Genomic DNA, 23,615 nt, shown 5'->3' with positions numbered 1-23,615 from the left:
TGGCCCCCATCGAAAAAAAAATCATAATACAGACATATATTATTATAATATTTATTGATTTATATTCAATACAAAACATACACAGCGAATATCGCAAAAATCAAATGCAAATATTACATTTTTAGTATCTTACATACACATTTCACATGGCACACTTAGTCTTAAAACATCTGAAATTTGTTTTCATTATTTCACAGCCCCCTCAGCAAAACTAACGAACCCCCCCCGAAGGGGGCCAAGGCCCATAGTTGGGGAAGTCCTGTCCTAGGGCATCTTTATCGTACTTTTGAAAAGAACAAGAGATGTTATAAAAGAAAACATAGAGGGCCTTTCAGTCTGAGGTATAAGATATGATAATTTAAGGTTTGCTGATGACATATTCATTAGTGAAGAAGAAGTGACTAAGTTTAACACACGTAGACCACATTAGTAGGTTTTTATTACGTAGTCTAAGATACCTAGGCCATTCGTCCTAGGTATCTTAGGACATCATCAGTACAGTAAGGCAATACTAGAAGTGACAAAAGAAAGGGCGCGTACGCACAAAGGAATCCAAATTGCATGTAGTGCCATTATCAAAATTTTTACTGGTCCGTCCCCACATAGGCCATTCTACCTCTTCAATAAAAAACTCCACAGATTTTCACACCAAAATAAAAGACATTAAAACTGCTGACAACAGACATGCTAATTAGTTTCGACATTGTCTCTCTCTTCACCAATATCCCCCATAAAGAAACTGTAGACCTATTAAATCAAAAATTTCCATCAGACATTGTTGAACTGTTCAAATTTGTTATTACTTCTGATTACTTCACATGGAAAGAAAAAAAATCTACAAATACTTCTAGAAATAACATCTAGAAGAAAAAATCCTCGAATTCAAACCCAAACCAAAACTCTGGCTTCGATATGTCAATGATATCTTCGCAGTCTGGAGTCATTCCAAACAAGAGCTACTTCAGTTTTTAGAAAAAATCAACCTTCTTCATCCATGCATCAGATTTACATTGGAAAGAGAATCCCCACAAGGCTTCCCCTTTCTGGATTTACACATCCAAAGAAAAGAAGATGGTTCCATCTCCACCTCTGTCTATCGCAAACCTACATTTTCAGGCCGCTACATTCACAATACTTCAGCTCATCATCCCTCTCAAAAATTTGGCATCATTAAATCATTGGTAACCAGAGCACACAAATTATGCTCCCCCGAGGAGTCTCTAAAACAAGAATTGGAAATAATCAAAAACACAGCCACTCTAAATGGTTACAACTCAAAAAATCATCAGCAATTTCTCCGCACTTCAACCTAGACAAGAACAACCCTATAGGATTCCCGTACCTTATATCAAAGGCATCTCTGAACAGCTTGCGAAAATTCTGAAGAAATACAATCTTGCTGCCACCTACAAACCCATCAACCAGATCCAAAACTTGTTACCCTCGCCTAAAGACAAACTTTCACCTATGCTACTACCTGGTGTATATGAGGTTCCATGCTCCTGTAAATTCTCTTATTTTGGACAGACATGTTCAGGCCACAACGCACCACTGCATGCAATTTGGATTCCTTTGTACATACGCGCCCTTTCTTTTGTCACTCCTATCATTGCCTTACTGTACTGATGATGTCCTAAGATACCTAGGACGAGATATTTACATAATAAAAGACCTACTACTGTGGTTTACGTGTGTTAAACTTAGTCATGATTTCTCCACAGGTTTCTGTATATAAGAAGTAGAAGAAACAGTGCTGAAGTTAAATGAACAAGGAAGAAGATACAGCAACCTAAAAGAATGATAATCAGAAAAAAGAGAAATGGGGCTTCATGTATATCTAAGAATAGCACATAACGTAATTTAAGGTGTAAAGAAAAGGAGATAAGATCTCAGATAACAAGAGCAAAAGTAAGACTACTGGCAATGGATAAGATAAGTATTACTTTACTTCTCCTTACCTACTAATTGCTGGGAACATGCACATATTCATGAGTGCTTTCCATGGCTAAGAGATTGGCATCTGAAAGAATATGCCACAGAAAGAAATTTTCTACATAATGGATGAAATAAATGCAAAAGATAACAAATGAAGGACTCTATAGAAAAAGTAAATGGAATGACAATCTAATGCTGAAAAAGGACCACAAAAAAAAAAAAAAATTAACTTTGTGATACATATCCATATATATACTGCCATGGGCTTAGATATTTGTGATTGTCTGTGAAAATACTAGAGGTAGTGGTGGGCGATAGATGGCATTGTAGTTGGTGAATTGTGGAGATAGAGTTGTAGAGAAGATGCCCTCCCTCGATGAGTCCTTGACTCCCTGGAGGTCTCAGATAATAATAATAATACCATATATGTCATACGTTGCCGGTCTGGTTGGCCGAGTGTTTAGCGTATCCGCTCTCCAGCCTAAAGGCTGCTGGTTCGAATCCCGCTGTGGGCATGGATGTTTGTGATTATCTGTTGAAATACTAGTGATGGTGGCAGACAGCAGATGGAGTTGGTGAAGATAGAGTAGGTGTCTTCCCTCCATGAGTCTCTGCACTCCCTGGAGGTGTTGCGTAATAATAATAATATTTCCAAGATGGATAGAAGCAGAAAGATCAAAAACTGAAGTATAGTAGCAGTGGTGAATTCTCCATGCTTGCTGCGCAAGCTCATTAATTGAGAAAGAAGTAATATTTATTTGTTAATAAATGCATGCATTTATAAGCATTCCATTTAGGCTTTTATTTTTGTAGACAGAAGACGTCTTAAGCTTGCGCAGCAATAATTGAGCTTTGCATTGTGTATCGAAGGTCGATGCTTGCTCGTCTAGTCAAAGCTACCTTGGCTTGCTCGGTTGTAGGAGCTTCCAAGTCTTCGCTGCAGCACTGTGATTTCATGTGAATGCATAGCCATATCCGCTCCCTTCACGTCGTCTTAAACATAAGGTCATATGCAGTCAAAGTAGCTCTAGCCAGTGAGCTTCAGCGCCTTTACAAATGTGCATGTTGCTTGGGAAAATTAAGTTACAATCAACTTTTTATGAGGATGTTATTGACCAGTTCATAAAGAACCATAGGGTCGAATTTGTATTCAAGTAGCTAAACTGAAAAAGATAGAATATCATTTGTAAAATAAATGTTGTATTTGTATGATTAAATGTACATAAATTTCTAAATATATAGTTTCAAATGGTCAGTAATTCATTATTCCACTAATCAGACTTCAATCACACCTCTCACTTCCTGAATGATAACAAGAGCAAGCATGAATTTCAAGACCAGCATTCGTCCCTGTATAGTACAATGGTGCAGACATAAGAGAATCACCAAATGAGAATTGATAAATGACATAAAGGAGTGGTGTCAGGGAGGGTAAGATTTTGCAAGAGTTGAGCTACCTGGCAATGGACAGAGAAGAATAGGAAAATCAAAGGTGCATCAGACACCAACAGGCCTGGTGATAAATGATCATGACAGATAATAGTAATATGACACATGAAACCAATACACTCTTGGAGAAATAAATGAATTCTGATATCCCTCAGAGCTTTCAATAAGCTCATCTAACCACTTTCTCTTATTCAAGGACGGCAAGGTTTCATGGTATGGTTATACTATTTTTTCTACTTTCATTCCAAAAATATCCAGCTAAACATCTATAAAAACATGCTTCGCTTTTTAACATTTCATATGACATGGAATATTAACAGAAAACAGCACATGTGAAGCAAAGAGACAAATTCCCATTGCATCTTCCTCCCCCGCCTTCTAATACATTTTGTGACCAGAGGCGATATTCGCCTCAGGTGGCAAAATACCTAGCTCTGGCCCTAGTACCTTTTATCAGGTGAAGAACACTATTTCTCATCATGAACCAACACAGCAATGCAGACTGCTTATACAACTCGCCTCCTTACTGCAATAATTTCATCATCATCGACCAGCAAGTATCCCACAGCGACGAGTTGCCGTATACAGTATGAAGAGGCACAGCGATCTGTCGTGTCCCCCCCCCCAATTTTGCAGGAATGAGGAAGAGAACTTGGGAATAATACGAAAAGTTTAAGTCAGCCCACTCAAGTGTTCAAATAGGGCCACTAGAAACTGTTGCGAGAAAGCGATAAATCTTAATGATCAAGCCCATTAAATTTGTAAAAAAATAAAATAAAAAGATCAAATATTTGTGATTTCGGCTGCGATTACTTCAGACTGATGTTTTGATACATTCTAACAGGAAAAAGTATATAAGCAGGTAAAATAAATAACGTGACCTGGAGTTAATGAACTACTGTCTCAGTTTTTTATTATAATTATCATTCATGTCACATTTAAAAATTCCGTTAACTAACGTTTCAGAATTGACTCATAATTAAGCTCCTTAAATGCTAATTATAATATTAATAAAAAAAATCGCTCGTGAATCCTATCATCCAAAAAGAAAAGAGAAACTACCGAATGGTTTAACAACAACAAAAAAAAAAAAAAAAAACACTAAAAGTAATGTGTATGTATTTCTGTATAAACATGATGATTTTAAGAATGCACATCTAAGTTTTGGTCAACCTAATTCTCCTACATACCATAAAAATTGTTCAATGCAAGCCAACTCCAGCAGACGAAACACAAACCAATGCTCGCTTGCTATCGGTACTTCAGGAGAAAAATATTCGACTCCTGAGATCGTCCCTACTTTTAAGACACGTGGCTTATGTAAGGTAATCTAGTACGAACCCCGTGGCTTGTATACCCCAAAAATAGAAGCGGGCAGTGTCCCTGAAGTCAACGATTCTGCTAAACAAAACAATAGCTACTTTAAATGCTCAGACATCATTCAGAATGCATTTCTTGTTGCAAAGGTTGAAAATCCAAATGCTTAGACTTTTCAAACGAACTACCGTAAGATGAGAAAACAATAGCAACATTTGCGCTGAAAATATATTCAAATATAAGCAACAGTTGCGAGCAAACTCTGATTTCCCAGATTGGAATTAAAAAAAATAAATAAAATAAAATAACCTTCAGACAAGGCAACATGCATGTTATACCTTCAAATACGGTATTAAGTACCGTTTTGAGAACTATACACATCTCACACATCAAATTCACGTTGTTTTAGAATTATGTGCGTACGGTTTCATTACTCAAATATAGTGGTATTTTACAGCGCTAATCTGAACGATAGGTTGCTGAATATTTAATACATGATTATGTGACACCTGATAAAAGAATACATTCGAGCCTATCAATCACTCAGCCTTCTATTCCCTTCCATTACATGCCCGAATGTTTCATCAAATAGTCCCTAAAGTATAAAGTAAAAAGAATTTTTTTTCTTTTTTCTTTTTTTTTTTTTTTGCTATTTCTTTATTTCTCATTACGCAACATTTAATACAAGTATAACGAATATAGTGCTAGTACTAGGCGAGTGAACCTGTTGCTTGAGAAAAAAATGAGGATATTTCTATGTATCTAGAATTTTGTCAAAGAGCGTATTTCTGAGGGGGGGGGATTTCCGACTGTTTCTTTTTTAAACTTTCCTATTGGTTATTTTTAAATGAAATTAAGTTGCGCTTTAATTTTTAATTGTAATTTACTACAATGTAATTTGTATTATAATATCGTTGTTTCTATGCATCCAATAGAAATTTACTATGACATATATGTAAGAGTTAGCCGATCTCATACGGAGGTAGCAGGGTTTTTTCTCCCGGAAACTCGGGTTTTTCATCCCGCATACATACAAATCGGCCCTTCAGAACACACGCAATTTACAGACAAAAATTACTAGTTGTGTTGGAGGTGGGCAGTAGATGGCGTTGATGGAGATGATTCGTAGTAGAGGTTAGGTGTAGAGACAGTTGTACGTGTCCTCCCGCGATGAGTCTTCGGACTCCTTGGAGGTATCAGGAATAATAATAATAATAATAATAATAATAATAATAATAATAATAATAATAATAATAATAATAATAATAATATATTCATTTTTTGTTTAATAAAATAGGCCCTGAAAAAATGGCACTTGCACACAAAACGCTAGCCCAACCAAAAAAAAAAAAAAAAAACTGTTTTAAGTTCGATACCAGTCGCCCTCTATAAAAAAAGGTTCCTATAGTGGGCTACTTTTCTTCAAGCGATTCCTGAAATAGTCGATCAATAGCACGAATAAGTGGTTTTTATCTCACAGCAATTCAGCTTTTTTTATTCCGTAAACACAAGAAAACAGACTGTGGAACTACCAGTAGAAAATAGTATACAATGTTAGGGTTAGTAATCATCAGATGGCGACAGTTGTCCGCCTTACTTTCTTTCCCGAGTACCAAATGAAAATTATTAATAGTGTGAGATAACGATACTTGTGACATAATGATTAGAAATATATATACGTTAACACAAGAATAATGTTTAATTTGCCAAATATTTCGGTCTGAATATTACAGACCATCTTCAGTGGCTACATAGGAATAGTTTAAAAAAAAAAAAAAGTGGAATATGAAACAATTGATCATTCACACATAGAACGCGCCGCGTGATGTCATATCGCTAAGTATTAGAAGAGTAAACATTTTTAAGTCATAATTAAAGATATTAATTCAGAAATTCATATAATAATCTTAAATAACATTATACTAATATAGGAAATTTACAAAAAAAAAATTAATGTGTTATCCTGATTAAACTTTCCCAAATTTTTCATATAGATATACAGTCATTACGATTCAAGTTAGGACGTTGAAGTAAGGCCTCCACACTTTCTTTAAATAAACGTTCAAATTTGTAGCGACATTTATGTAAGAGGAATCTTAGACCGAAGGATGTTATGGCTTGTTTCTAATCCATGCTGAGCTAATCCAGATTTCTCATGTTTGTTGTGTTCAATTGATGACTGATGCTCTTGAATTCTTTTTTCTATAGAACGTCCAGTTTGTCCAAAGTAGGAAAGATTACAATTACAAGGAACTTGATATACACCAGGAGACAAGGTTGAGCGTTTATCATTAGATGAAGGAAAATAGGTGGATAATTTGTTAATAGGAGTATAAGTGGCTGTTAAATCATATTTTTTCAGAATTCTTGAAATTGGTTCTGAAATCCCGGAAATGTAAGTAATTGGAATTCGGCGTATTGAATCTTTGCTGTTCTGTGTTGGATTGTAAGAATCGAAAAGATGTTGTATACTCAGTAATAATATTTTTCGTTTATAGATCAAAAGATCAATTTTATTAACTTAACCAACTAGTTTCGCCAAACTTTAACTGTTGGCATCTTCAGTGTACTTACATATAGGCTGAAAGAATCTCACAATTTTGACAAGAATAACTGTAAAAAACTGACTACAATAATTACAAATAAAATAGTATCGAACTTGCGTGAAACACGTATCGCGTGTACAAGATTAGCTAGCTGTTGCTAAGGAACTTTCTGTAGTTTGTATTAAAGTTCATTTCTTTTGATTTTAAAGATTTGATTAGGGTTTTCCATATTTCTGGGAGTATTAAGCCTTGATTTCTGTTAAAGTTGACAGCGGAACGGCGACTGTGGCTGCTTCTTTGAAAATTCTTGAATGGTAATCTTCCTCTAAGTAAGGGGAACAACTTTTGTCCCACTCGATGACATGGTTAGTTGTAGAGAAATGAGACGATAGGCCAGAAATATCCTGTCTGTTTTTGAAATAGCCAATGTGCTCTTTTTGCCTGATTTCAAGGCTTCTCGAAATCTGTCCGCTGTAACTAGAGCCACACGAGCATGGAATATTATAAACTCAAGCATATTTATAGAAAGGGTAGTTGTCTTTTGGAGATCTTAGTAGTTTACGAATAGATTCTATTGGTCTAAATGTTACTCTTATTTTGTGTTGCTTGAGGAGGTTTGCGAGATTGTAGGAGATGACACTTACAAACGGAATTGCAATAGTTTTTATATATTGATTATCTTCTTGTTCTTTTTGTGGTGGTTAAGAGAAAAGGAGTTTATTGACTAGTCTTCTTGGATAGCCGTTCAAGTACAGATTGTTGGAAATTAATGTAAGAGGCATCTCCTACAAGCTCGCCAACCTCCTCAAACAACACAAAATAAGAGTAACATTTAAACCAATAGCATCTATACGTAAACTACTAAGATCTCCAAAAGACAACCACCCTTTCTATAAATATGCTGGAGTTTATAATATTCCATGCTCGTGTGGCTCTAGTTACATCGGACAGACTTCGACACGCCTTGAAATCAGGCAAAAAAGAGCACATTGGCTATGTCAAAAACAACAGACAGGACATTTCTGGCTATCATCTCATTTCTCTACAACTAACCATGTCATCGAGTGGGACAAAAGTTGTTCCCCTTACTTAGAGGAAGATTACCATTCAAGAATTTTCAAAGAAGCAGCCACAGTCGCCCGTTCCGCTGTCAACTTTAACAGAAATCAAGGCCTAATACTTCCAGAAATATGGAAAACCCTAATCAAATCTTTAAAAACAAAAGAAATGAACTTTAATACAAACTACAGAAAGTTCCTTAGCAACAGCTAGCTAATCTTGTACACGCGATACGTGTTTCACGCAAGTTCGATACTATTTTATTTGTAATTATTGTAGTCAGTTTTTTACAGTTATTCTTGTCATAATTGTGAGATTCTTTTAGCCTATATATAAGTACACTGAAGATGCCAACAGTTAAAGTTTGGCGAAACTAGTTGGTTAAGTTAATAAAATTGATCAACACTTGATCTATACACCAAAAATATTATTACTAATTCTCAGGTTCAAGAAAATAAACCTTCCTTATGTTGTATACTCTTTACGGAGAAGCCATTTAGTTTCATGTGATGTTTGATAGTCGAGAGTTCTTCCTGTAATAAATGAGAAGTTGAACAGTCAGTTTTGGCTCATCGGATTAAATATTTTATGATTCCTGTTTTTTGATAAGGATGATGAGCAGATTCTTTGAGAATATAACGACCTGCGAAAGTTGGTTTTCTGTAAACTGTTGTTGAAGAATACCAGATGGTGAACGGATGAGAAAGACGTCTAAAAAAGATAACTTGTCTTTTTCAATCTCCATGGTAAACTTTATACGAGAATGTAAGGAATTGATAATGAATTGATACTGCTTAAAAAGGAAGGTAAGGAGTCTCTGTTGTGAGGCCATATAGCAAAGATGTCGTCTATATATCTAACCCAAACGGATGGGTGAGGGAATATAAAGGAGAACAGGACTTCTTCTAGATGTTCTAAATAAAAGTTGGCAAGAGTAGGAGAAAGTAGATTTCCCAGCTGTTCCTTCCACTTGGTTGTAAAATTTGTTTTGACACAAGAAATATCCAGAATACATTACGAAATTAAATAACTTTATAATATCTTATGGGAAGATGTCAGCAAGTAATTCTAAAGTCTCTTTGAGAGGTACATTCGTATATAACGAATGTACCTAATTCAAAGATAACCATAAGATCTGTAGGTTATAAAGTGATGTTTTTCAATTTATTTAAGATATCAGAAGAGTTTTTCAAAAACGAGCGTGAGTTGTCAATGTGTGATTTCAATAATTTAGGTAGATATTTGGCTATGCGATAAGTAGGAGAATCAATACACTCCACTATAGGGTGAAGAGGAATATCTGTCTTGTGTATTTTTGGTAGAACATAAAACCTTGGAGGCCTTGCAAAATGAGTTTTTGTCTTTCAATAGTGTTTGCACCCAAACTTATGACCTCATCTTGTAGGGAATTTAATTTCTTCAGTTGTCTGTTGGTTGGATCGTAATTGAGGTCTTGGTATGTTGAACGATCTCGAAGTAAAAAGGGAAAGCTTTCTTCTATAGTTTGAAGAGTGCATAATTACTGTCTTTTTCTCCTTGTCAGCTTTGGTAATGATGAGGTGACGGGTGTTTCTTAAGGAATGTATGGCTTTCTTTTCAGAAGGAGATATGTTCAAAGGAGGAACCTTGGCTTTAAGTAGCGAAGAAGCAACTTCTAGACGGAGAGTATTAGCTTTTTCACTAGACAGATGAGAGAGGTTCCGTTCGATATTAATAGAAAATCTAGATGTGGAATCTTTTAGGGACTATAGAGAAATCATGTCCTTTTGAGAGGATGAGTGTTTCATTACTAGTTAAAGACCGACCGGATACGTTGACGATCCAATTATCACGAACTTGGAAAGGCTTGATTTGTTTAGAAACAAGAACATCATATTTGTGGTTAAGCTGTTGATTCTGTTTTTTATACGAACGTTGTAAAGAGTGTTTAGCTACATTCAGAACTATGTTTGAAAGATGTGGTTCTAAGTTTGTCGAGATCAGAAACTTGATGAATGTTAATAGCTAGATCATGTTTAGCTGCTCTGAGTTGATTACGGATTAAAGATAAATTGGTGTGCCTGTAAATATTATGAGTTGCAGGAGATTTAATGGTTTCTTTAATCTTAGCAAAATTAGAAATTATCTTGTTATTGTCATTCTTTTAAAAAGATGATCCTCGCTCGTTACTTACCTTGAGTTACTGATAGTTTGTCTAATTTATCGGTTTTTTTTGAGGTTTTCCCAGTAAAGGAACGATATTTGATTTTTTTTAACGATACTTGTGACACAATGATTAGAAATATATACACGTTAACACAAGAATAATGTTTAATTTGCCAAATATTTCGGTCTGAATATTACAGACCATCTTCAGTTGGCTACATAGGAATAGTTTTAAAAAAACAAAGTGGAATACGAACAATTGATCATTCATACATAGAACGAGCTGCGTGTTGCCATAATATCGCTAAGTATTAGAAGGGTAAACAATTGTTCTGTCTGTCTATCTGTGTTCACTGGGCATCTACAGATGCCGTATAGTCACTCCGATGCTCGATGATGTTCCACACTAGGCCTCGCCATGTAGTCCTGTTGTTTGCCCTTCTGGCGGGCTCAACTCTCTGAAGATCAGTCACTCCACACACACGCCATCTATCCATCTCATTGATGGTCTACCTCTGCCTCTTTTTCCAGGAACTTTACCTTCTATTACTGTTCTGAGAAGTCCTCCTTCCATCCTTTCTATGTGTCCAAAATATTTTAACTTTCTTCTGTCAATATGCTTAAGGAGCCTTAAAGTTCTACTAATCTTTTCTAACACCCATTCATTTGTACGTCTTTCAGTGTATGATATCCTCAACAGCCTTCTGTAACACCACATCTCAAAAGCAGATATCCGTTTCTTATCTGACTTCTTTAGGTTCCAAGTCTCGCATCCATAAGTCGCTTTTGGAAAAACAACTGCATCTAAAATCCTCAACTTTGTTCCCATGGAGATGGATCCATCCTTCCAGATTTTAGACAGGTCTCTGACTGTTGTTTTAGCCATTCCTAACCTTTTTCTGACATCTTCTGAACAGCAATTCCTCACATTAATAATGGATCCCAGATACTCCAACTTGCTGACTTCCTCGATTCTTTCTCCATTAAGATACATTTGTTTATCAAATGCTTCTCTTCATGTTGGAGGCTTAATGGATTTTTTTACAACACTCAAAAAGAATTAAAATAGACTTTAATACTTCCTATATTTCGTCCTAGTCACTAGGACATCTACGGGGATTACAAGAAAATTACTGTAACATATGCACAAATAACAAACAATACTAAGTCCAACCACGTGGGTGACACAAAAGTCCTATCTAGGTAGAGCGCCCTCTGAGGGCAGTAGTAGGTGGCCTGGAATGTAAGGTGGGAAGTCTGGTGATGAGTGTTTCCCAAATCTTCGGAAGCTTAATGCACTCATATTTATTGAGATTTGGTTGGTTTTTGAGAGCTGCTGCTGCTTCTAAGAAAAGTCTCTCTTTCTTGAATTTGCTGTGGTGGAGCATGGTGGTTTTCTTCCATGATATTCTGTGGGTGGTGTCCAAAACATGGTCAGCCAAGCCTGAATGGCCATAGTTGTGTTTGAAGATGTAAGACTTGTGTTCCTCTAGATGGATGGATGCTGATCTGCCTGTCTGTCCAAAGTACGCCAGCTTACAGGAACAGGGTACTTTGTAAACTCCAGGCAGAGAGAGAGGAGGGAGCTGATCTTTCGTAGAACGGATAAGGGTAGCCAGTTTGCGGTGGGGCTTATATGCTGGGTGTAGATTGTATTGTTTTAGTATCTTGGCTATTTTTTCAGATGTGCCACGGATGTAGGGTATGGTGATGGCATTTTTAAAATCTTGTTGACGAGAAGGAAGGGGACTGGGGGAGGAGTTGATTATTTTTTTGATACTGTGATCGCTGTAGCCATTGGAGAGGAAAGTGCTGTGTATGTAGTTAAGCTCATTAGTGAGGGAGGTTCCACTGGAACAAAGATTGTGGGCTCTCTTGGTAAGAGTTTTAATAATGCCATATTGTTGAGAGGGGTGGTGGTGGGAGAGTTTGTGAATGTATTTGCCTGTGTGTGGAGGTTTTCTGTATACGGTGAAGGTAAGTGTATCATTAGGCAGGCGTGTGACTAAGGTGTCTAGGAAGGGTAAACAATTGTTCTTTTCCTTTTCCATAGTGAACTGGATAGCGCTCTACCTAGATAGGACTTTAGTGTCACCCATGTGGTTGGGCTTGGTATTGTTTGTTATTTGTGCATATGTTACAGTAATTTTCTTGTAATCCCCGTAGATGTCCTAGTGACTAGGACGAAATATAGGAAGTATTAAAGTATATTTTAATTCTTTTTGAGTGTTGTAAAAAATCCATTAAGCCTCCAACATGATGTCCTCACAGCACTTAAGCCTCTACACACGTATTCAAATGCTTCTCTGTTTGTTTTTCCTTTGAGAACCATGACCTTTGTCTTGCTAGAATTGAGTTGAAGTCCTCTGTTATTACTGATCTTGTTAACTTTGTCAAGAATTAGTCCTAGTTCTTCCATGTCAAAGGAGTACTGTATCATCAGCATACCTCAGATTACTGATCAATCTACCTCCTATCGTAATTCCTGTCCTGAGCTCATCCAATGCTTCATGCACGATGTCCTCTGCATATATACTAAACAAGTGAGGAGAAAGTAAACATCCTTGTCTAACTCCTTTTCCATATTGAAGCCAGTCAGTCGATCCAACACCTGTTCCTACTGTGGCTTCTTGCTCCCTATACAAGTTGGCTATTAACCTGATAGTGTGTTGAGGAAAACCCATTCTTTTCATTACTTCCCACAGTTTCACATGCTCAACACAGTCAAAAGCTTTAGAGTAGTCTAAGAAACACATTACCAGAGGGAGTCTGAATTCTCTATATTTTTCTATGATCTGTCTAAGGCAAGGATCTGATCTCTGGTGCCCCTACCTTTTCTAAAACCTGCTTGTTCCTCGGCCATCTCTATCTCAACTTTGGCCTGAATCCTATTTAGCATGATCTTTAATAAAATTTTGCTTGCATGAGATATCAAACTAATAGTTCTATAATTCTTGCATGCCTTCATATCACCTTACTTGTGTAGTGATATGAAAACTGGCTTCTTCCAGTCTCTAGGTCATGATCCTGTCTCCCATATCCTTCTAATCAATCTATGCAACACTCTTATCCCTCCATCCCCCTGTGGCCTTAATTAACTCTGTTGGGATTTCATCTGCACCTGGGGCCTTATTGCTGTTGAGCTGCTTAACTGCTCTTCAACTTCATGCCTTAGTGGAGGAGGTTCCAAATCAAAATTTTCTTGGTGGGAGGACTCCACATTTTCTTTATCCACCCTGCTGTACAGTTCCTCACAGTATTCTTTCCATCTGTTTTTGATTTCCAACTCTTCTGTTAGTAATGATCCATTCCTGTCTTTGATGACATTCAATTTAGGCTGGAACTTGAGCTTTAAGTCACGAACTAAATAAAATATCCTTTTATAATTTTGCTTTCTCATCTGGAACTCTATTTCGCCACATTTATTAGTATAGAACTTTTCCTTATCCTGCTTAATGGCTCTTCTGATTTCTCTATGTAATCTCTTGTATTCTTCGGTCCCTGTGGTTCTTTGTTTTTCCAACCGCCTTCTTTTGATTAGTTCCCATGTTGAATCTGATATCCGTGGGTCTCTTGGTTTTCTTATTGGGCTGAGATACGTCTTTGCAGTATCCTGTATTATCATCTTGACTCTTTCCCAAAGCATTTCTGGTGAGATTTCCTCATTGGTCTCCAAAAAATCATCCAGCCGAGTTGATGTTTCTTCTGTGAATCCACTAGGAATTACTTTAACATCCAATCCAGAGGAATTGAACAATTGTTCAATTGATCAATTTTTCGTATTCCACTTTGTTTTTTTAAAACTTTTCCCATGTAACCACTGAAGATGTCTATAATATTCAGACCGAAATATTTGGCAAAATAAACATTATTTTGTGTTAACGTGTATACATTTCTAACCATTATGTCACAGGTATCGTTAAAAAATCAAATTTTATTCCTTCACGGGGAAAAAAACGGTAAATTAGGCAAACTATCAGTAACTCAAGGTAAGTTACGAGCGAGGATCATCTTTTTAAAAAAATGCCGCGACAATAAGATAATTCCTAATTTCGCTAAGATTAAATCTATCTATCCCAATGGCTTTAACAGGCCTTTAAGGCCCACAACCTTCCAAGCATGCTTGGATTTCGTAACCGAAATACGAGGATAGAACGGTCACTCCTATGCCTCAAGGTATTCTTGGCTGTATCCCTGTGTGTTCAAGGGGCCGGTTTGCCTGCTTGCGGGATGAAAAACACCAGATAAACTGGCGGAAAAAAACCTACTGCCCGCGCCCAAGACCGGCTAACTTGGCTATGGCTGAGGAAGATCCTTCAGCTCCTCACGTCTCCGACGGGAATCGAACCTAGGACACTCCTTCCCCAGGCATATGGTTGCGAAGCGCAAAGCCACTAGGCTAACCGCGCGGACGCTAAGATTAAAGAATCCATTAAATCTCCTGCAACTCATAATATTTACAGGCAAACCAGTTTATCTTTAATCCGTAATCAATTCAGAGCAGCTAAACATGATCTGACTATTAACATTCATCAAGTTTCTGATCTCCGCACCTATATCTCCACAAATTTAGAACCACATCTTTCAAACATAGTTCTGAATGTAGCAAAACGCTCTTTACAACTTTCCTATAAAAACAGAATCAACAGCTTAACCACAAATATGATGTTCTTGTTTCTAAACAAATCACACCTTTCCAAGTTCGAGATAATTGGATCGTCAACGTATCCGGCCGGTCTATAACTAGTAATGAAACACTCATCCTCTCAAAAGGACATGATTTCTCTATATTCCCTAAAGAGATTCCATATCTAGATTTTCTAGCTAATATCGAACGGAACCTCATTCATCTGTCAAGTCTACCAAATATACATAAGACAGATATTCCTCTTCGCCCTATAGTGAATTGTATTGATTCTCCTACTTATCGCAGAGCTAAATATCTATCTAAATTATTGAAATCACACATTAACAACTCACGCTCGTTTTTGAAAAACTCTTCTGATATCTTAAATAAATTGAAAAACATCACTTTATAACCTGCAGATCTTATGGTTATCTTTGATATAGAATCTTTATATACGAATGTACCTCTCAAAGACACTTTGGAATTACTTGCTGACATCTTCCCACAAGATATTATAAAGTTATTTAATTTCTTAATGTATTCTGGATATTTCTTATATCAAAACAAATTTTACAAACAAGTGGAAGGAACAGCCATGGGAATACCACTTTCTCCTGCTCTTGTCAACTTTTATTTGGAACATCTAGAAGATGTCCTGTTCTCATCTATATTCCCTCACCCAGCCTTTTGATTTAGATATATAGACGACATCTTTGCTGTATGGCCTCCCAACAGAGACTCGTTACCTTCCTTTTTAAGCAGTATCAATTCCTTACATCCTCCTATAAAGTTTACCACGGGGATTGGAAAAGACAACAAGTTATATTTTTTAGACGTCCATCTCATCCGTTCACCTTCTGGTATTCTTCAACAAAAGTTTACAGAAAACCAACTTTCACAGGTCTTTATATTCTCAAAGAATCTGCTCATCATACTTATCAAAGAACAGAATCGTAAAATGTTTAATCCGACGAGCCAAAACTAACTGTTCAACTTCTCATTTATTACAGGAAGAATTCTCGACTATCAAACATCACATGAAACTAAATGCTTCTCCGAAATGAGTATACAACATCTCTTTGATTCTTACGATTCAACACAGAACAGCAAAGATTCAATACGCCGAATTCTAATTCCTTACGTTTCCGGGATTTCAGAACCAATTTCAAGAATTCTGAAAAAATATGATTTAACAGCCACTTATACCCATATTAACAAATTATTCACCTATTTTCCTTCATATAAAGATAAACGCTCAACCTTGTCTCCTGGTGTATATCAAGTTCCTTGTAATTGTAATCTTTCCCACTTTTGACAAACTGGACGTTCTATCGAAAAAAGAATTCAAGAGCATCAGTCATCAATTGAACACAACAAACATGAGAAATCTGGATTAGCTCAGCATGGATTAGAAACAAGCCACAACATCCTTCGGTCTAAGACTCCTCCTACACAAATGTCGCTACAAATTTGAACGTATATTTAAAGAAAGTGTGGAGGCCTTACTTCAACGTCCTAACTTGAATCGTAATGACTGTATATCTATATCAAAAATTAGGGAAAGTTTAATCAGGATAACACATTAATTTTTTTTTGTTGTAAATTTCCTATATTAGTCTAATATTATTTAAGATTATTATATGAATTTCTAAATTAATATCTCTAATTATGAATGTAAAAATGTTTGCTCTTCTAATACTTAGCGATATGACATCACGCGGCGGCGCGTTCTATGTGTGAATGAACAATTGTTCGTATTCCACTTTGTTTTTTTAAAACTATTCCTTTGTTGTCACTGAAGATGGTCTGTAATATTCAGACCGAAATATTTGGCAAATTAAACATTATTCTTGTGTTAACGTGTATATATTTCTATATGAGATAAGTTATGATAATAATTATTATTATCGCAGAATAAGTTATTCCGTGATTCTTTAATGGTGAAGTTTAGCTGCCTTGTCTTCAACAGTTAGTTAGGACAAAATAGCCTTGCATACTCCCATTGAAGAATAAAAAGTATTACCTGGTTTATTTGATTCTGCAGTGCAAAATAAATTAGGGATTACAGTGTTATTTATTCGTTTGCAGAGGGCGCAAGTAAAAACTGAAATCAAATATTTCTGGTTTGTTCCATGGGCGACTGCTATTTTATAACGGCTGTTTCAAATAATAATAATAATTATTATTATTATATAATAATAATAATTATTATTATTATATAATAATAATAATTATTATTATTATTAAGTGACACTTCTAGGAAGTCCAAAGACTTATCGAGGGAATGCACCTACTCTACAACTCTCATCTCCACCATTCAATCCACCAACTATAACGAACCGCAACTACACCAACGCCATCTCCCGCCCTCCACCACTACTAGTATTTTCACGGACATCCATACCCAAGGCAGGATTCGAACCTGCAGTCTTTTGGCTAGACAGTGGATACGCTAACCACCCGGCCAACAAAGCCTGCAAGCTTTAGCAAACAAGCAACTTCCAATTTGTGGCCTACTACTTAAAAGCAACCATGAAGAGAATTTTAAATGCCCTCAGTAGTGTAGTAGCAATAATGGTTCGGCATCCATAATGCCAGAAGGCAAAAAGAAAAAGTGCTAGAGATTTTACTACGACGAGGAGTAGAACAATTTTTTTTCTGGACTTGTTAGCAGCAAATTCGTAAATCAGCTGATTTAAGGACAAGAAAGTGATATTTTTTTTGTTTAGAAAACATTGGTTTTTAAGTCCACAGATGTAAGATGGTTGAGGGGCTAGCCGATATTCAGTATTTCGTATCATTCCAGAATTTTGTCACACTGTGTTTTCAATTTTTGTTTAAAAATTCAAATGAAACATTGGCGAACCACTTTCTACTATGAAAAAGGAAGACACATGTCAAAATTATATTTCAGTTACTATACCTTGACTGGTGCAATTTAAAAACATTTCAGATTTATTGTTCATATACTCAGATATATCAGTTTCTCGTCTTTCGTTTCATTCAGAGAATATTATTGGTAGAATTTTGAAAATGATTTGAACTGTACAAAATGATATTTAATAGTTGATTGTAATATATATCTACAGAAGAGATTCTTCAGTCGTTTAAATTTTGATTTCGGCTGTACCACTTGTAGTGACAAAAGCGAGTTGGGGTGGGGAGTTGCGCACGCATGTATATTACAAAAGCTTCCCTTGTAATTGTCAGAAGCGTTTCTAGAGAACCAAAAAATCCAAAAATTTTCAAAATATATTCTATATAAAAAATGATCAGAAACTGTTAGATTAGTGTGTATTTGGTCATATGCTTTGGGGTGGTAATTGTATGCTTTTAAAATGCATAACACACTTTCAATCAATGTATGCAATATAAAAGTAACTAAATGAGTAGGCAAGGCCATTTTTCTCCTAATTTACTTTTGGCGACTGAGTGAGCAGTTGAATCTTCGCTGATTAGCCAATCAGAGATAGCTGGCCCAAGGCTATCACTAATTAAACGGCACGCAGTGAAGAAACAGTTCAACAAGTGCCGCCATCTCGTAATCCCTAATCCTAACACTATGTTTTTAATGCCTAAAAATAGCGGGTTCAACGGTCGATTTTATTGAGTTTACAGGACGAAAACCCTCTAAAAAGGGCTTAGAAAGAGTTCCTCTAGTCGGAGACTACAATCGAAATCGTGACGTTATTTCTTCGGGCAGTTTAGTGCTAAGGAGACATCACTTCCACTGAGCTACGAAATCTCTTTAATATCTAAGAGTTTCTGCCATGGCCCTCTTTTCCACCCATCAACTAAATTTTCTTCTTCTTCTTCTTCTTCTTCTTCTTCTTCCTAACATGGAATATAGGCCATGTGGCCTGTTCCGGTCTCATGCCATCTCTTTCTTGGTCTTCCGATTCTTCTTTCTCCACTTAGTTTGTATCTGTGTAATATTTTTGGTAGTCTGCTGTTGTCCATTCGATTTAAATGTTCTAGCCATTTTTGTTTATACTCTCTTATGTAGTAATTAATTGGTTTTATTTTTAGGGATTGTAAGATTTCTTCATTTGTTTTGTGGTCCCACTTGGTATATCCAGCTGTTTTTTTGAGGAACTTCATTTCTGCTGTTTGAATTCGTTTTTCATCTTTCCTTTTCATGGTCCATGTTTCGCTTCCGTATAGTAGAGTTGGTTTTGACAAGACATTATATAGTCTGATTCTAGTGTGTTTTTGTACCAGGGATGGCTTAAATATATTATTTATTATGCCATTTACTTTGACAAAGTTTGATAATTTAGTGTCTATGTCTTTTTCTTCTTCGTATGATAGATCACATCCCAAGTATCTGAAAGTGTTTACTTGTTCTAGAATTTTATTATCTATCACTATTTTTTTCTTATTGGGTTTTCTCCTTTGAATGCAATTATTTTTGTTTTTTCTTTGAATATTGTCATATTATATTGTTTTGAGATATCATTTAATGATTTTAATGATCTTTGTAAGTCATCTTCTGATGTAGCTAATACTATTTGATCATCTGCAAATAGTAGTGTGTCTATCTTCATCTGCAGGGTCATTTGTATACCAAATGGGTTATGCTGTTTCCAGATTGTTAATATTTCATTTATATATATATATATATTGAAAAGCAGAGGTGAGAGGGTACAACCTTGTCATACTCCTCTTGATATATCTTTCCATTCTGAGGTGGTTTTCTAATTTAACTGCTATTTTATTTCCTGTATATATTTCTTGAATAGATTGTAAAAGTTGGTTTGGTATGTTTAAATTGGTTAATATTTTAAACAATTTTTGTCTACTAATTTTGTCAAACGCTTTTTCATAATCAATAAACGCCACATGTGTTTCTTTTTGAAATTCTCTTCTCTTTTCTATTAATAATTTTAAAGTAAATATTGGATCTATGCAGGATCGGCCTTTTCGGAAACCGTTTTGTTCTTCTAGTAATTTGTTTTCTACAATGCTGCTTAGTTTCTCTTTTAATATTCCTGCATATATTTTATATCCTGTATTCAGCAGGCTAATTCCCCTATAATTATTGCAATTGTCTTTATTTCCTTTTTTTTTATAGAGTGGGATGACCTGTGCTTTTTTCCAAGAGTTAGGGGTTTTTCCGGACATCCAAACCATATTAAAAAATTTCAAAAGTCTTTCATTAAATTTTTCACCTGCATTTTTGTATAGTTCTATATTTATATTGTCTTCTCCTGGCGTTTTCCTATTTTTCATCTTCTTTATTATATTTTTCAGTTCAAACATTATGATATTTTCTATTAGATCATTCTTTGTCTAATAAAATTTTAATTCATTGTTCTCATCTGTCCAGAGATTTTGGAAATAGGTCACCCATTTTTCTAAATCTAATGTTTGTATTTTTATCTTTTCTTTTATTTCTTTGTTCATGTATTTTATTACTTTATAGGTTTTGGGTTGTGGCTTAAATAAATCCTTTTCTAGTTCTGTTACAAAATTGTTCCATCTTTCTCTATGTTTTTTCCTTACTTCTCGTCTTGCAATTGCACTATTTCTTTTATACTCTATTTCTGCTTCTATTGTTTTGGAATTTAGCCATTTCTGGTATCTGTCCTTTTTGGTTTTTATTATATTTTCTATTTCTTTGTTCCAGTCTCGTAGTCCTCTTTTTCTAATCCATTTTTGCTTTATTCCTAAGGTTTCTGTTGCTGCTTTTGTGAGAATGTGTTTGAAATTTTCCCATTCATCTTCTATGTCACTTGATTCATGTGTAGTTTCTGTTTTTAAGTTTGTGCATTTTTTGATATTGTAGTCTAACTTGAGGATCGTGTAATGAAGAAATTTTTTAGCTTGGCTGGTAAGAATTTTCAATTCTATGTGTTTTTAGACACTTTAGTTTAAAACGAATTTTTGCTGATACCATATAATGATCAGAGTTTATTTCAAAGCCTCGATATGCTCTTACGTCTAAAAGTAACTCCGCTAATTTAAAATTTGTGATAACGTAGTCAATTACTGATTTGTATCCTCTGGCTGACCAAGTATATTTATGTATTTCCTTGTGTTTAAACATTGAATTCATTATTCTCATATTATTATAAATGACAAAATCTCGCAATCTGCGACCATTTTGATTACATGTATCTTCGCTAAATTTACCTATGTTTGTTTTGTATTTTTTTGTTTCCTATTCTGGCATTTAAATCTCTTGCTAGCAGTAAATAGTCAGTTTTGTTTGTTTTATCTATGGCATTCTGTAATTCTTTATAAAATATATTACTGTCTTCTTCTTTTCTCTCTTCTGGTGCATACGCACCAATTATTGTTATGTGGCCTCTTAATGTCTTGAGTCTAATTTCTATTAGTCTTTCATTCAAATAGTTGTAATATACAATATTGTTCTTTAGAGATTTATGTACCATAATCATTATACCTGCTTTTGCTCTTTCTTCTTTTTTTTACCCCACTGTAGATTTGTATATAGGTGTTTGTTTCTTTTGTACCTTTTTGTTTTTTCTTTGTTTCTGTTACTATACATATCTTTATTGTTAGCTTGGTTTAGTTGTTTATCAAGTTCTTCTTTGTGTGCAATGCTTTTCACATTCCATGTTGCAATCTTCATTATGTGTTCCTTTTTCCAATTTCGTTTACCGTTTCCTGGGTTGTGGTCTTTTCCCTGACAGTCCGTCCAGCTTTTCTTTGCATGAAACTTGAAAGTATTTTGAATTTCCCAGGGCAGGTTACTAACCTGTCGCTGGGTAAGCCCAGTGGTAGGGCTACTACCTAACGCCTCTGGACAGGCATATCTAACAGCATTTACTCTGTTAGGGTGCTAAGGTTATACCGCCCATACTCGGTCGCCAGTGCCTCGTTTGTACTTTTAGAATAGGATGGACCACAGGAAGGTGAGGTTGACATCTGAGTGGGAGAGGCTATGTATTGCGCTTCACCACTCCTTCCACCCCCAACTAAATTTTATAACCCACTAACCTAAAACCTGTCCTCTTAGGGCGGTATTCCACAGACCTATCACCATCTTGGTCACTTGTCTCTGCCTCTCTACCACCTCCTAGTACTCAAATCTATGTGCCGTATTCAAAATGTGGCCGGATCATAACCTTATAAAGAGGGATAATAACCTCCCTATCTAAATTTGTTAGCATGTTTTTCAATACCCAAGTAATCCTTTGAGCTATTTTACCAACTATTGCGATATGCCCTCTGAACTACTATTCTTTGTTCACCATTATTCCCAAGTCCGTAGCCTCATCAATCTCCTACATTCCAATACCATCAATATGTTACACTACATGTAATCTTTTCATTCTGAAGAGCATAACTTTACATTTTGCAACATTAAATTGAGTACATTATCCTTTACCACAATGCCAAGTTACTTAAATAATTCTGCAGGAAATCTACATTACCTTTCTCAACTACTGCTCTCCCCAGTTTTGCATCCTCAGCAAACTGAATATCCCCTCTTAAATCTTTCCCTATTTCACTGATATACAAATTAAATAGTATGGCCCTAGTACTAAACACTGAGATACGCCACTAGTCACCAACATTACTTTTAATTGACGAAAATTGTCGAAGCAATTATCAGTTGTTATGAAAAATATTTTCTCTATTTTTTTTTTTTTTAAAGTTGGGCCATATACAGGAGGTTGGCTGGTCAACATATAGTACGTTAGTACCAAATATGGGTGATGGGTTGTGAAAGCAGAAACTTGTTACATTTGATTTGAACGCCTGCGTATTGTATTCCTTATGAAATACGTCATTGGGAAGACTGTTCCACAGTACTGCAGTAGCAGGGATGAATGAGGAGGAGAAGAAACTTGTTCTGTGGGTTTCGAAGTGTACTGTAAAAGGATGTTGGGCGCCAGCTGTTCCAATGGGCTTGGTACAGGGTGGGGGGAATTAATGATGCTGTTTCAGATGGACCTTTCCAGTGAAAGTATTTATAGAATATACAGATTGCAGAGACCAAGCGTCTATGTGAAAGTAGGAGGAGCGAGTTAGTGAGTGATGGGTCATTTATTAGTCTAATTGCTCTCCTTTGTATTGAGTCAAGCATTTTGAGGGAGCTTTTTTGGAACCCCACTCCAGATGTGAGAACAATATTCGAGAGCTGGGTGGATTTGTGACATGTACAGGGTGTTCGGGATAAATTTGACAGTTTCGTAAGGAAAAAGAAAATCTTCTTTGTATCTATTAAATTTAATGAATTGACAAAAAAACATTACAGGCAGAGTTAATTACAATACTATCAACAAGATTTACTCAAAATAACCACCATTAGCATCGATCACAGCTTCAATTCTGCTTCGGAACCTCGAACAAGCTGATGCTACAGTCTCCCTGGGAAGGGCCGCAAAAACTGTTTTAATTTTATCCATTAACTGGGCTTTTGTATTACTGGAAGTGCGATTGGTGTCTTTTTCAACTGCGCCCCATACAAAATAATCCATGGGGTTAAGGTCTGGGGAGTTTGGAGGCCAAACATTTGGACTGGTGAAGTCGTAGAAATTTTCAGACAACCATTTTTGACTTTT

General features: G+C 35.8%; 1 protein-coding gene across 3 annotated transcripts in view; it reads right to left on the bottom strand.

Annotated features, from left to right (window-relative positions):
- The window catches only part of LOC150109088 (uncharacterized), a 418,260-nt gene extending 413,173 nt beyond the window's left edge, over positions 1-5,087 (bottom strand). For 2 of the 3 annotated variants that reach the window (XM_090405584.1, XM_090405600.1), the window contains exon 1: positions 5,040-5,087. The gene's annotated coding sequence lies outside the window, so the exon portion shown is untranslated. Of the gene's footprint in view, positions 1-4,574; positions 4,825-5,039 lie in introns of those variants that run through there. The other variant, XM_090405591.1, reaches the window with a different exon arrangement.
- Between the last annotated feature and the right edge of the window lie 18,528 nt (positions 5,088-23,615).

This window comes from Typopeltis vanoorti, chromosome 2 (genome assembly GCF_054136105.1).
Source record: "Typopeltis vanoorti isolate ZY-2024b chromosome 2, IOZ_Tvanoo_1.0, whole genome shotgun sequence".
NCBI lineage: Eukaryota > Metazoa > Arthropoda > Arachnida > Uropygi > Thelyphonidae > Typopeltis > Typopeltis vanoorti.
This window is presented reverse-complemented; position numbering and strand designations above follow the sequence as displayed.